The sequence below is a fragment of the Hemicordylus capensis genome, chromosome 3 (assembly GCF_027244095.1).
Source record: "Hemicordylus capensis ecotype Gifberg chromosome 3, rHemCap1.1.pri, whole genome shotgun sequence".
NCBI lineage: Eukaryota > Metazoa > Chordata > Lepidosauria > Squamata > Cordylidae > Hemicordylus > Hemicordylus capensis.
The window spans coordinates 157,355,324-157,368,426 of NC_069659.1; positions in this window are offsets into that span (position 1 = coordinate 157,355,324).

Sequence of the window (13,103 nt, forward strand, 5' to 3'; positions counted from 1 at the left end):
TAAATAAATAAAATAAATACATAAATTTCATTTTTACTAACAGCACAGCTGCCTTTTGTTATTAGCAAATGTTGTGGGGTGCCCTTTAAATGCTAGGTCCTTAATAAGTCTCTGAAACAGGGTGCCATACACAATACATTGCTGAACACACTCCCCCCCCCGCATATTGTATGTCATACACGGTACACCAAACAAATAATGGAAGATGCTGCCCTCTTTCTCAGCTCTAGTTTGTTTATCAAATTTAAGATGGGTAACACTAGTTCCTTTTTTTGATTTGCAAATAAGTTGCTTGTTCTGCATCCAGGATGCAAAGCATTCTTGGCTAACTACCAGTAGCCTTTGCTGTGTATTTTGCAGCTTTAAATAGATAGATATCATGTTGTCTTTTAGAAAAACAAATCCAGTCAACTAGAATGGTTTTAATAACAAATTCAGTCAATCAGAATGGCTTTTTAATAATACTTACTGGAGGGTGGGGGGGAACTTCCTCATTTCTGCTTGAATAGCAAAACAGTTTATTATACAGAAACAGCTTTCAGGATATGAAAACGCTTCCAATCTTTGTATGGTTGGGCAGCAGATTGGCAGTAGATTCAGGACATACACAAGAAAGTACTTCTTCAAAAAGTGTTCACTGTCACAAGATGTGGTACTAGATGACTAGAATAAATGTTATAGACAAACCCATAGAATACAGGTCTGAATCGCTATCATTCATTATATATGGAACCTCCATGTTTAGAGACAGTATTCTTCTGAATATCGGTTTCTGGGAACCAACAGTTTCCCCATTGTTCCCTATGGCCAGAACAAGCTGCACTCACAGACTGTACACAAGTTTTGCATTGCAATTTGCAATGCATTTTGCAACCTTGCCTTGAAAAACAATGTAGAAACACACAGTAAAAGGGAATCTGTCCCTCCCAACAAAGAACACACATTTCAAACATGGTCCAAAAATGGCCAAAAAAACTGACCCAGAATCCACTGCCAGTCGCAGTGCCTACACTGCAGTAACATGACTGGTTACTCTCTCACACATAATTATTACTCCTTACTTCCTGTCACTGCAACAGCTGCCGCAGCAGCACCCATAGCAGCAAGCATTGCCATGAGCTCAACAAGAACAATTTCAGCCCACATTTTGACTGAGTACAGTGCAGGTTGCAGACAAACCACAACTCAAGGCAGGCAGGCACCCAGGTTCTGCTGTTGTCAACCTGAGATCTGGCAAAACCAGATAGTTATAGCAGCAATAGCACAGCATATTATACTCAGTGATGGGGGGGACCCCAAATCAAACCATTCTTGATTCCTTCCTCCTCTCCTGATGTATCCTCTTCAAGAGAGGCACATTATAAGGGCTCTCTCTGCCTCCCAGTCCCTTTGAATATGAAACTCCCTCCTTTTGTGTGCCACATGACAATATATTGCCCATGACAGTACTTGATTTGTATGATAACAAGCCAACCAAGAAGCAAGGAGGTCATAAGCGAATTGGAAGCCAGTGCCAGAAATCCAACCAGCAAGGGAAAATCAGGCCTCCAAAATTGCGCCTGAAACATCAAAACATTTCGATCGAAATGGGATTGTTTGGTTCCAAGCTCAAAACAGGCCCTTTATTTAAAGGGTGTTTTGTTTTGAGTCAAAATGTTTCAGTGTTGAAATGCACATCTCTAATGTCGCCAAGAAGCATATTAGCAGCAGATGTGGTCTATCCATGTTGTGCCAAGAACTAACCTAGTGAATTTTCCACTAACTGAAGTTTCTGGACTATATTCAAAGGAAGCCCTATGTAGGATGCATTGCAGTAGTCAAACCCAGAGGTTACTAGCATGTTCACCACTGTTTTAAGTCCCGCCCCCCCAAACCACCTAGCATGTCAGCCAAAACTGATAAACAGTTTTGTCACACTATCTCTGTTGATCCTGAGCTAAATATCATCCAGCAGTCCAACCAAGACAGTCACAACCCTGTAGCCCATGTGAAAGCCAATTTGAAGTAAGTCCAGATAAACTATTTCTGTTTGTCATTGAATCCACTCTCATTTCCTTCCAGAGAATCTTCTCAGAATAACACCTCAGAAATGACAAAACCCAGTGACTCATGGGCTTGTGGGTTTGGGGGTGGTTGGCACCCTATGTGCACTACACTACCACTCACTCTGGTCCACCCTTGTGCCCCCCTACATGAAGCTAGTGGTAGCTTCCACCCATTGGGCACTGCCACCCAACCCACTTTGGCCACAAAATGATTGATGGATGGATGGATGGATGGATTTTTATACTGCCCTTCCAAAAATGGCTCAGGGCAGTTTACACAGAGAAATAATAAATAAATAAATAATGGAGGTCCGAATCTCTGAATGTTTGGGGTCCGAATCTGGGGTGATCTGTTTTGTACCCAAATCTGGGCAACTGAGGACAGGGGTGATTTGTTTTGTCTACAAATCTTCAGAATTGGCCAGATTTGTGTACAAATTTTTTTTGTAACAATCTTTTTGCACATCCCTAATCCTTTCCTCCTTTAATGAGGCATTTATTATCTCAGTTTATGATTTATGAAATTTTTCCCTGCTGGGCTTTTGGAGTACTATGAGAATGTTTGTATTAATTCTTCAAGTGTGGCATGGTACAGTAGCCTCACTCCTAAGGTGGCTTATATTTGGAGCACCAGTGGGGTGGCAAAATTTCTCCTGCCCCCTTAACTGCCTTCCCCCACTTTCTACCACCATTGGAGCAGTTGTTTGCTGAACAGTGTCACACCAGTTGCTCTGAGATAGCACCCCTTCTCTTGCTCTTCTACAAGGCAAGAAGCCAGTGAAGGGAGCTGAAGGAAGTGGTCCAGGCCGGTAGAGGGCTGCAGGCCTGTAACCAGCCTCAATTTTTTTTTGGTGGGAGGATTGTAGAAATCAGGGGAGGCAGGTTATAACATGTTCAGTGAAAACAGCCAGTGAGGCTGGGGAGGAAAGAGAATTTTTAGGTGTGGCACATACACACCATGCCACCAGCTGTCTATGGGCCTGGAAGGCTGGCCTAGAGCACCTCTGTGAGGATGGTGTAGGTCAACACTGTACTTGCTGGCTCAGAACGTGTTCTCCTTTCACTCCAGTCCCTGCTTTTCACAACCAGGGCAGGAGCAGAAGAGGTGGGTGTAGAAGTGTGAGCATAGCTCTGGGTCATGCACTGTGTGTGTGTTTGTGTGTGTGCAACTAAGATGGATGTGGTAGGTGGTGAAAGAGTGAGAGAGTGGCAGGGATGGAGAAAACTTTGCTCTTCATGCACTGTGCACTACGAGAGGAGGTAGTTTCTTGCTCCCCACTTGGGGCACCAGAGCGGCTTCAGTCACTACTGTCCTTCATAGTATTTATTCTTAACTATTTTATCTAGAGCTTTAGAGTAGTGATGCGTTTCCTCCTGTCCCTTCTTCTGTTGCCAGTTTTCTTGCTGTTTGATTTTTGTCTTCCGTCTTTTCATCATGTATCTTTATTATTGCCCTCCCCCTTGGTTTACTTTGGAGTTTTTTTAACAGAAGGCAATATATAAATACTATCAATACTAAGTACATTATTGATTCACAGTTCACAGTGGGAAAATAGGGCTTTCAGATCCCTAATGGCTGCATGGACGTGGAGAAACCATCAGAGAAAATGTTCTGAAAATGTCTCATTATTTTTTATGCTCTCTTTGATATTCTCTTTGAATTCCTTCATATATCACTCCTCCTCCTCCGCCTCCTCCTTATTGTTGTTATTTATATACAGCTTTTCAATAAAAAAAAGTCCTCAATGTTGCTTACATGAGGGGGATATAAGAAGATGATTCCCTGACTCCAATCTCATAACCATCTAAAATACTCATGCGCGCACACACAAAACTATCAACTGTCACTTGGAGGGATGGTGCACTGGGGTTGAATTGGAACAGATGCTCTTCCCTCCTAACTATAGAGAGGATCACCACTTTAAAATGTGCCTCTCTACTCAGCTTGCAGGGGTTCCTATGTTTGTGAACATATTATTGTATGTTTTTTTTAAAAAAAAAATAAACAAATCACTCTGCAGCTGGAGAAGGAAAAAATATAAGGGGGGAAAAGGATATGAAATGCAGGCGGTGGTGGAATGAAATAGATAGGAAGTGAAAGGAACAGTAAGAAGAGCTGAAGAGAGGATGGGGACAAGGATACGAGAAAGTTATGATAATGATTGATGGTGGGGGTAACTGTGCATTTTCTTTTTGTATTCATCCCTGATGTCTCTTTAAGAATGAGGCCTGTGCTGGTCAACGACCGTAATAAAGATTATGATTATGATTATGAAGAACGAGGCCCAGTAAGGGAGGCAATGCAAACTGGGAAACCTATTTCACAGTTTTCACTTTTTCAACAGAAGCTGGTGTTGAGCATTGATGATTTTCTCAGGACCTGATCAGCTGTAGGCTCAGAGTTGGGTTAGCAACTAGAGAATGTCCTCAGGAAAGTTGTGCTCCCCACTCCTTGGATAATCTCCATTTTATACAAAGGGCTCTTCCCTTTGTTGTAAGCAAGAAATAAATGAGTTATTAGAATAAGTATATTATATAATGTGCTACTGTCCTCACATATTTATAGGAACATAGGAAACTGCCTTATACCGAGTCAGACTGTTGGTCCATCTAGCTCAGTATTGTCTACACAAATTGGTAGTGGCTTCACTTTGCAGGCAGGAGTCTCTCTCAGCCCAGAAAGAAACCTTCAAGGAAACAGGATGGAACGAGTGTCCCCATACTAGGGAACTGGAATGTTCCCCTTCTCGTAATCAGGTTAGTAAACCTGTATGTCATTTATGCAATGCTCCTGCATAGGAATAGGGAGGGAAGACGCGACCAAGAGGTTCACGCAGATGAGACAGTAAATCTCTTCTGGAAAAGTTTGTATGGTTATGTGCAAAAAGACAAGAGTATCTCTTCTAAACAGCAATGGGACAAATTGTGGAAATGTACGTTGGATGTAAACGCCCCCCCCCCCATTACCTGATGTGCCTTGAAATCCCCCACCCCCGAGTTACAGTACTACCTGCATATACTTCATAACCTTGTGGGTTTCCAAATCCTTCTGTGTAAATCTTTGTAAATATATCATGTACAAACCACCACTTTGTATATAATTGTGCTTTGGCAACGTACTGTATGCTTTGGTAGTTTGTTGATTCAATTAAAAAATCTTGTCCTATCTTGGAGATGCCAGAGATCATCCTGAACCTTCTGTATGTGGCCCTATCCCCTGTGGGGAATATGTTACAGTGCTCACACACATCTAGTCTCCCATTCAAATGTAAAGAAGGGCAGATCCTGCTTAGCAAAGGGGGCAATACATGCTTGCTAACACAAGACCAGCTCTTGAATAGTAAGCATAGAAGATGATTGCTAGAAAACTATTTCTCCATATTTATTCCCCGTGGCAAGAGAGGCATTATTAGTCCGGCAGACTTTTTTAAAAATAATAATAATACAATTGGATTGGGACTCCATAGATCAGGACTGTGGGGTGGGTCGGTAAGGGACTTATCTCTATCACCTCACATGGTCCTGATCAGTAGAGATTCAGTTACAATTTGCCCCAGAAAGAGTGGTGCCAATAGGAACATTTATCTGGGTCAAATAGCAGCTAAATCAGGACCATGGCGGGGGTAGGGGTCAAAGCATCCTACTGCTCTGTTGTGGTTCTGATCTATGGGGGCCCTCATCCAGCTGCTATTGACTAAAGAAAAAACCTATACATTCTAATAACACTTTAAGCATCCTAATTAGTTTGGGCCTGTGTATTTCCTGTTAGTTTGCAGCTGTACATGAACCTTTCATGAATAACCAGTGCAGAATTTGATTAAGCGCAGAACCTTACAAACTCTCTTATTAATGGTACTACATGCTTTAAGAAGATTAGGTGATATTTGCTTGTTTTCTTTCTGTAATCTAAATGGGCAGGTTAACTAGTCTGGTCAAGGGCAGACTATTTGGAGGGGAAATTGTACAAAATGGAACAGCTTGTACAAGTGACAGTGTGTTTACAGGCCAGGAAAAGGAGGATTATATGTAGCTTAATGAGAATTGAGACTTGTAGGAGATCACCTCTCTGCAGTACTTGAAAGAAAGAAAGTTATATTATGCTCAAATGGTTGTATTTGAAGTCTTGGTTTTGTATCCTTGGGAAATCAGGGTCAACATGATGTTTCCCCCCTCTTTCTACTGAATCTGACAAGCACTGAACTTCAGTTCCTTGCTGGCCATGAAGCCCCTTCCAGGCACAAAATTGAAGAGACTGAGAATAAAAATACTTAAGCTGAATGTTCTTTTTCTATGGCATTCTCTCATGATTCCTAAAACTATATGTAAATGGATATATATATATATCTTTTACAATGTTATGAAATCTGAGCTAGTTTATCATGGATATACCTAGGAGAGAGCTGAGGTTTGTGTGCTTGGTTTTATGTGTAGGACCTAATCATTGAAAAAGTTGTCCATAACACAAGGTAGAACTTTCCATCAAAAAAATAGGCAGCTGATATGAACAATTGATGGCTCTGAGGATTTTTCATGGGAGCAACTTTTCTGCCTTACAATTGTGAAATTCCCAAGCAAACTAAAAACATACACACCAGATAAAGTTGCTTAGCTAATAGAAGCAGGTGATGTGTGTTCCTTAAGCTCAAAGAAACAGTGGCAGCCGGGGAGGGTACTACTGGGGGGCGGGTGGTGGGAGGTACCTTTAAAACTAAATTAAATTTTGCTTACCAGTGTTACTGCCACACCTGCAAGATACAGCGGGCTGTGGCACGCTTCCCAGAAACCCATGTGGTGGTGTGGCAGCTCTGAAACTCACCTGGCCTCTGCAGATGCACAGAGGCCATTTGTGTGGTCAGCCACAAGAAACGGCTGTGCATGAGCAGAGGCCAGGGTGTTTTTCACACTGGGCTTTCAGCTTGCATCTCCTCTGGAAAGGAGGGTGTACATTCAAATATCAGCCAGATTTACCCCAAAGTCCCTGAAAGCTATCGGGGAGCACTTCACACATGATTTAGGGTTTTCTTTTCTTTCTTCTTTTTGATTTTTTTTAATTTTTAATAGAGAATTGTAATAAAAACATAGTCATCATATCGCAAAACTCCCATGAAGCAAACAAATGAAAGTATATCTATAAAGTGTAAAGAAAATGGGTTTTTCATTGCATGTTAGAGTGTAGCCTGCTTTATAACCAGGGTTTTAAAAAATGCACTTTTTGCATTTTTTTTAGGGAACTTCAAACTTTCAGGGAAGCCTCGCAGTAAACATGCAGTAAAACCTGCTATGTGGAAAATGCCCAGGTGAGATTCAGAACTGCCCAACTACCCCGTGGGTTGCCAGACGGTGCACCCCTGCTCACCACACCTTGCAGGTGCAGTGGTAATGATGGTAAGCAATATTTAATTTACTTCTAAAGGTACTTCCTGCCATCACCACCACTAGTAGTGCCCTCACTGGCTGAAAAGAAACCATGCTCAGCGAAGTTCTGCTGCTTTGGGGGGAAAAAGACCTGCTGCTCATTTCCTCAGGTGACCCAATGCTAGCACCAAAAAAATGTTTATTAATGTTTAAGGGGAAACATCATTGTAAGGCAAAGAATCAGACAAAAGAATCAGTGTAAAATAGGTGCTGTTCCTCATTCATATCCCAGAATATGGTCTGAAGGCACACAATGCACATCCTTGCCAGGGGCGTAGCTAGACAGGGGCCCATGTTTGCCCCACTTCCTAGCAGTCCTTCAGAGTGAGGGAGATAATGAAGAAAATAGGGAGGGTGAAGCTTGGGAGCTCCTGAGGCTGCCTCCTGTTCAATTATAGCAACACCTTTGATCCTTGCAATAGCTAAGCAGCTCAGAGTCTGATCAGTGCTTGGATGGGAGATTGCCAGGAACATTTTAATACAGCAGGCTTTACCACAAGTTTACCACAAGGCTTTACTGCGAGTTGTAAGTTGTCCCACCCAAACGATGCAAAAAAGTGGAATTTAAGCCCCAGATATACATCGGGATACACTCTAATGCACAATGAAAAACCTGAATCATGTGTGAAATGCTCCCCGATAGCTTGCAGGGACTTCGGGGTAAATCAAGCTGATATGTGAACACACATCCTCCATTCCAGAGAAGATGCAAACTAAAAGCCCTGTGTGAAAAAGCTCATGGTGAACCTTATATATACCACTCTGAATTCCTTCACAGACAGAAGGTGAGATGTAAATATTGTTAGAGAGCTTGAGGGGAGGGGGAGTTTTCTTTATCTACCCCAGCTACAGTGGAAGTGCACAGGTAAGGAGAGCACTGCTAATTAATATTTTCTGGAGAAATGGAATTAAAGCTCTAAATAAGTTAGTTAGTCAGTCAGTTCTATATTATGGTCAATGACCAGCAACAGAACAGGGAAAAAAGATAGTTATACAAGGTATTTGTACATTTCTGACCAATGTTGTCTAAGCAGAAGCTGCAAGAATACAATGAGCACTAGAATCTAAAATGCAAAATTTAACTATTTTAAAAGTCACAGACTAAGAGGTTCTACATAGGGTATAATGAGGATTCAAACTGGCCTATTATTCCCTATGCAGAGCACCTAGGGGCACAAAGCCAGGGTGGGTGATAGGCACCCGGGGTGCCCCCCACACACCAATCAGACACTCCTGCAATATTTAATTTTTTGCATTCCCATAGGGTATAATGGAGACTTGAACAGGCCCATTATTCTCTATGCAGAGCACCTAGGGGCACAAAGCTCTGGTGGGTGGTAGGCACGCTAGGGTGCCTACCACCCACCGTATCACAAAGCAATCTGACACTCCTTCGATTTTTCAATTTCTTGCATTTTTCCTATAGGGAATAGTGGGGATTTGAGGATACCCCAACTTCCCCCCTAGGGGATTCCTAGGCACCAAAGTGGGTTTTTCAGCAAGGCACCTTGTGCCATAGCTCCCCCAGCAGCCCCTAGATGATGGGGCTCATAGCATGCATATATATATATATATATACACACACTTTAAAAAAAAGATTTTAGCCTGTCTCAATTAAATGAATAGGAATTTCTCCCCCATTCAAAAATATAGAACAATGGGTGACCTAATGAACTCTGTGTGACCTCAGAGTTCGAGGCGGGTGGGAGAAATTCCTATTCATTGCATTGAGACAGACTAAAATCTTTTTAAAAAATATTGTACCAGTTATTAACTGCATTATTAACTTTGCCATTCCATTAGTTCTAGAGGGCCCCATCTCGATATCTACCTCCACTGGAAGTTGGCATTGCCTCTTCAAGAAATCAATTTTAAAACTACAAGACAATTCCAAAAGAAGATTATCACTCTCAGGTCTTGTTATTATTTCAAGATAGTGGACCTTACTAGTCAAATCACAGGAGGTCAATAAATAGTCCATGGTTGGGGTTAGGGTTAGAAAGCTTTTGCCATGACGAAAATGAAAATTGACCGGGTGATTACTTTCAGCTGCACCATTCATAAAATTGTGAAAAAGTTCCCTGCCTTTTTCTCTGCAATTCCTTCCCAATCAAGAGGCTTTCTACTTTCTTACTTTACCTCTTTGTCCATTTTCCATAGGCTTTGTTTGCCTGGGTGCTTTCTCTGGGTTCTCTGGGTTCACTGTACCCATAACCCTGTTAGAAAGCTTGGAGGGGAGATTTCTTTCTTTATTTACCCCAGCTGCAGAGGAAGTGCAGGGGCAAGGAGAACACTGCTAATTAATACTGTCTGGAGACATGGGGTTAAAGTTCTAAATAAAGTAGTTTATTTAGGACATCTGTCACAGAGATAGGAAAGGCCTACGTGCCTTGCTGCTAGCAACATTTAGGAAGAAGGGGAAGGGAGAAGAAGGAAGTCTATCCAGGTGAGAGAATGAAACCTGAGATGATCAGTCTAACAAAAGGGAAGTACTGTATAGTAGAGAAAGTGTAGTCAGAGAGGAGATTGCCTTGCTCACTATGTCTACCCCTATTATTAATTATTATTATTTTTAATCTGATTTCTATACCACCCTTCCAAAAATGGCTCTGGGTGGTTTACACAGAGAAATAATACATAAATAAGATGGCTCCCTGTCCCCAAAGGGCTCACATTCTAAAAGGAAACACAAGATAGACACCAGCAACAGTCACTGGAGGTACTGTGCTAGGGGTGGATAGGGCCAGTTACTCTCCCCCTGCTAAATAAAGAGAATCACCATGGTAAAAGGTGCCTCTTTGCCCAGTTAGCAGGGGATTTACCCCTAGTGATCAATAGGTTTGCTGGAGCTAAGAGCTGATGCCATCAGGAGCTGTATCTCCAACAAATACAATAAAATAAATAAATAAAAACTATCAGCTATGCGAGTGATTTTGGCCCAGACCTATATCTTTATTTCTTGTTGATCTATTCCTTTTAAAGAACTAAGATTAGAATAGTCCAACTATCATTGAACTATTCCAGGATTTCTTAATCTGCAGTCCATGGAGAAGGTCCATGGAAAATCTTTGCTGCGCTGCAGTGGCTGACATGTCCTACAGTGCAAAATGGGTGGTGCAGAGCTGCTGCACGCCACTGAAAAGCTCTAAATCATCTGAAGACTGCTGTGCAAGTCAGCAGTATGAGTATTGCTGAATCTTGCACAATAGAACAGTGGGCATTGATCTTCTGCTGTTGGGATTTCCAGAGACTTTGGTTGAACACTGCCGGAAATGGGATGCTGGACTAGATAGGGCTTGGCCTGATCCAAAAGGGCTCTTCTTATCTTCATTTTTATGTTCAGCTTTACTTGATAATGGAGATATACATTGCCTCAGGAAACAGGATGGAAAACAACACCAAGGATAGATTTCTAACCAGCTAGATTGCCATCCTTGATTTAGACCAGGCCTGCTCAACTTCAGCTGTCCTGCAAATGTTGGCCTACAACTCCCCGACCCTCCAAGCTACTGGCAGCAGCTGGTAATCATCTGGGTGGGCACTCCATGCGCTGAAGAGGGAGCTCTCAGTCGTCTGTGGGGAAGTAAGATTTTTAAGGCTTCCTCCCTGCTAACCCTCTTGTTCTTTCTCACTGCTCGTGCCCCATGATTTGTGCTTAAGCTGCTGAATAAATTAGCTACTTTATTAGTCTTGGCAGTGAATAATAAGAAGAGGTAATGTGTCATCAATTTCATCATGGCCTTGTAAATAACTTTGACCAAAGATTAATCTCTTATACAACGATCCATTTTTGTTTACTTCATCCCACATACTGACATGTTTATGACTGTATCTTTAGAAAAGATGATGGAAAATATCCTACTAGCAATTATGTAGATTCAGTACCAGAAATTGAAGTAACTTGCCTAGGAGCAAGAGATTGATGGTTCAAATCCCCGCTGGTATGTTTCCCAGACTATGGGAAACGCCTATATCCGGCAGTAATGATATAGGAAGGTGCTGAAAGGCATCATCTCATACTGTCTGCACATGTCTCTGTGATCACCAGGAGTCAACACCAACTCAATGGCACAACAGGTTTTTACAGGTCTTATTTGTATCTGTATTCGTAAATCAGGTAAAATAGCCAAATATGACTCCCTCGCCCACAACTGCCAAGTGCAGTAAAAAGAAGTTACATTTTATTTATATTTTTATCGATCACAATGTTATATATTGAATGTATTCCTTGTCAGTTTTTGTTTCGTATATTTATTTTAGCATAACACTGTTAAGAAAGCACAATTGTGTCCCTAATTTATTTCTTGCTGGTTTATCAAATAATGTAAGTGAGGCTAGTGATTTTTACCTACCCAAAAAATAAAAGAAAGAAAAAATAATTACCATCCCATGATTTGCATAATGTAATGAAGTGGATTCTGGCCTACAGAAACATATGCTGAAATATATTTGCATTTGTTTAAGGTGTTACAGTTGTTATAATCACATAGCAATGTTCTTTCATAGTGATAGAAATGTAAAGTTGTGCCGTCAAGTTGGTGTTGACTCCTGTGGACCACAGAGCCATGTGGTTTTCTGTGATATAAATGGTATGATATAGTGATAGTAGTGGAGTGTACATAGATGGTATTCAGTGTAATGTGAACCATGCACTCGGATTAGGGGGTCCACATAGACATCAGTCACATAGAATCTAACTAAACTGATATCTCAAGATTCCAAAGGAAATGTTCCTTTTGACTCTTCCATCCATTGCTATTCTTTTTCAGTCCTCCGTTCCTGCTTTGGCTACTTCTCTCCTCAGTATCATTATATTTATTCATTGATTGATTGATCTGATCTGATCTGATCTGATTTGATTTCTGTACTGCCCTTCCAAAAATGGATCAGGGCAGATTACATAGAGAAATAATAAATAAATAAGATGGATGCCTGTCCCCGACATTCTCACAGTCTACAAAAGAAACATAAGATAGACATCAGCAACCACCATTGGAGGGATGCTGTGCTGGGGGTGGATAGGACCACTTACTCTCCCCCTGCTAAATAAAGAGAATCACCACATTCAAAGGTGCCTCTTTGCCAAGTTAGCAGGGGTTATATGTCTTTTAATTTCTCCTTCTTCACCTTCAGCAACCCCTAATGTACAGCATGTGAGGCAATGGCAGAGAGTAGCTTGCTATAGTAGTACCCTGTGTTCACAAAACCAGATGTGATTACCATTCAAAAGAATATGCCGCCATTGGATGTGCCATTGGCTGAGTACAGCTTTAATTTCTTTGGCTGATAAAGCAGAAATTGTTTTAATACACAATAAATTACATCCTGTTTTATAGAGCTATCATGCACCTGGTTAGTGACCATAAAGAGCTTTCTAACATACCCTTCATAGACCAGGAATTTCTTATTGTTCATCAGTGCATGAGTTCTTGGACAGATGGAAAACTCATCATGTTAGACCAGCACCTGTTGTTGGCTGTCTGGGGTGATGTAAATTGACAAACAGAATGGCTGTCGATTCAACAATAACAACACAATGAAATATCAAATGCCACATTATGTGCTATAGAGCAGGCAGTTTCCTGATGACTTTCTCCCTGAGCTACTCAAAGACAGCCCCACTCAGTGAAGTGGGGGCGGCGG